This window comes from Arachis hypogaea, chromosome 1 (assembly GCF_003086295.3).
Source record: "Arachis hypogaea cultivar Tifrunner chromosome 1, arahy.Tifrunner.gnm2.J5K5, whole genome shotgun sequence".
Classification (NCBI taxonomy): Eukaryota; Viridiplantae; Streptophyta; class Magnoliopsida; order Fabales; family Fabaceae; genus Arachis; species Arachis hypogaea.
This window is the reverse complement of record NC_092036.1, coordinates 28,783,280-28,786,127: the sequence shown is the minus strand read 5'-3', so window position 1 is coordinate 28,786,127 and position 2,848 is coordinate 28,783,280. Positions and strand designations below refer to the sequence as shown.

The 2,848-nt window shown below is 39.4% G+C and overlaps 1 non-coding gene across 1 annotated transcript; it reads left to right on the top strand.

Annotated features, from left to right (window-relative positions):
• The first annotated feature begins 1,881 nt into the window (after positions 1-1,881).
• On the top strand, positions 1,882-1,989 carry LOC112715616 (small nucleolar RNA R71). The gene has a single exon (XR_003159868.1). It is a non-coding gene; the product is annotated as a small nucleolar RNA R71 (small nucleolar RNA).
• The last annotated feature ends 859 nt before the right edge of the window (positions 1,990-2,848 follow it).

Below are 2,848 nucleotides of genomic sequence, written 5' to 3'. Positions count from 1 at the left end.
CCAGGGTGTGTTATTTCTTCTGCTGTTTTTGATTCTGTTTTTAATTTTAGCAATTGTTTTGTGACTCCACATGATCATAAACCTAATAAAACATAAAAGAACAATAGATATATAGATAAATAAAAATTGGGTTGCCTTCCAATAAGCGCTTCTTTAATGTCAATAGCTTGACAGGGAGCTCTCATGGAGCTCACAGATCATCAGAGCATTGTTGGGACCTCCCAACACCAAACTTAGAGTTTGAATGTGGGGATTTAACACCAAACTTAGAGTTTGGTTGTGGCCTCCCAACACCAAACTTAGAGTTTGATTGTGGGGGTTTTGTTTGACTCTGTATTGAGAGAAGCTTTTCATGCTTCCTCTATATGGTTGTAGAGGAAGATCCTTGAGCTTTAAACACAAGGTAGTCCCCATTCAATTGAAGGACTAATTCTCTTCTGTCAACATCAATCACAGCTCCTGCTGTGGCTAGGAACGGTCTTCCAAGGATGACGCATTCATCCTCATCCTTCCCAGTGTCTAAGATTATGAAATCAGCAGGGATGTAAAGGCCTTTAACCTTTACCATCACGTCCTCTACCAATCCATAAGCTTGTTTTATTGATTTGTCTGCTCTCTCTAATGAGATTCTTGCAGCTTGTACCTCAAAGATCCCCAATTTCTCCATTACAAAGAGTGGCGTAAGATTTATACCTGATCCCAGGTCACACAGAGCCTTCTCAAAGGTCATGGTGCCTATGGTACAGGGTATTAAGAATTTACTAGGATCTTGTTTCTTTTGAGGTAAAGTTTGCTGAACCCATGTATCTAATTCACTAATGAGAAAGGGAGGCGCATCTTCCCAAGTCTCATTACCAAATAACTTGGCATTCAGCTTCATGATGGCTCCTAGATATTGAGTAACTTGCTCTTCAGTTACATCTTCATCCTCTACAAAGGAAGAATAGTTCTCAAAGCTCATGAATGGCAGAAGGAGGTCAATAGAATCTCTATGGTTTCTATATGATTCTCAGATTCCTTTAGGTCCTCAATAGGGTACTCCTTTCTGTCTGGGAGACGTCCCATGAGGCCTTCCTCATTGGGATTCACGTCCTCCCCTTCCTCCTAGGATTCGGCCATAAAGACAATATCAATGGCCTTGCACTCTCTTTTTGGATTTTCTTCTGTATTGCTTGGGAGAGTACTAGGAGGAGTTTCAGTGATTTTCTTACTCAGCTGGCCCACTTGTGCCTCCAAATTTCTAATGAAGGACCTTGTTTCAGTCATGAAACTTAAAGTGGCCTTATACAGATCAGAGACTATGTTTGCTAAGTTAGAGGGACTCTGCTCAGAATTCTCTGTCTGTTACTGAGAAGATGATGGAAAAGGCTTGCTATTGCTGAGCCTGTTTCTTCCACCATTGTTAAAGCCTTGTTGAGACTTTTGTTGATCCTTCCATGAGAAATTTGGATGATTTCTCCATGAGAAATTATAGGTGTTCCCATAGGGTTCACCCATGTAATTTACCTCTGCCATTGCAGGGTTCTCAGGATAATAAGCTTCTTCTTCAGAAGATGCCTCTTTAGTACTGTTGGATGCATTTTGCCATCCATTCAGACTCTGAGAAATCATGTTGACTTACTGAGTCAACATTTTGTTCTGAGCCAATATGGCATTCAAAGCTTCAATTTCAAGAATTCCCTTCCTTTGAGGCGTCCCATTACTCACAGGATTCCTCTCAGAAGTGTACATGAATTGGTTATTTGCAACCATGTCAATGAGTTCTTGAGCTTCTGTAGGCAATTTTTTTAGGTGAATGGATCGACCTGCAGAATGGTCTAGTAACATCTTAGAGAACTCAGATAGACCATAATAGAATATATCCAAAATGGTCCACTCTGAAAGCATGTCAGAAGGACACTTTTTGGTCATTTGCTTGTATCTTTCCCAAGCTTCATAGAGGGATTCACCATCTTTTTGTTTGAAGGTCTGAACATCCACTCTAAGCTTGCTCAACTTTTGAGGAGGAAAGAACTTAGCCAAGAAGGCCGTGACCAGATTATCCCAAGAGTCCAGGCTATCTTTGGGTTGTGAGTTCAACCATGTTCTAGCTCTGTCTCTTATAACAAAAGTGAAAAGCAAGAGCCTGTAGACTTCAGAATCTATCACATTAGTCTTAACAGTCTCACAGATATGCAAAAACTCAGTTAAAAACTGATAGGGATCTTCTGATGGAAGTCCATGAAACTTGCAGTTCTGTTGCATTAGAGCAACTAGTTGAGGTTTTAGCTCAAAATTATTTGCTCCAATGGCAGGGATTGAGATGCTTCTTCCATCAAATTTGGAAGTAGGTGTAGTATAGTCACCAAGCATCCTCCTTGCGCCTCCACCATTGTGATTGGGTTCAGCCATGTCTCTCTCTTTTTTGAGATTCTCTGTAAGGTTTTCTCTGGATTGTTGTGCTTTAGCTTCTCTTAGCTTCTTCTTCAGAGTCCTTTCAGGTTCAGGATCTGCTTCAACAAGAATGTCCTTGTCCTTGCTCCTGCTCATATGAAAAAGGAGAGAACAGAAAAGAAAGAGGAATCCTCTATGTCACAGTATAGAGATTCCTTTATGTTAGTAGAAGAAAGAAAAGAATAGACGAAGGATGAGAAAAATTCGAACACAGAGGAGAAGAGAGGGTTCAAATTTTTAGATGAAGAGAAGAGTGTTAGTAAATGAATAAATAAATAGAAGATGAGGGGGAGAGAAATTCGAAAATTGTTTTTGAAAAATTAGTGATTTTCGAAAATTAAGAGAGGAATTAAAATTAAAATTAAAATTTGAAACAATTAGTTAATTAAAAGAATTTTAAAAAAGAGTGAGGAAT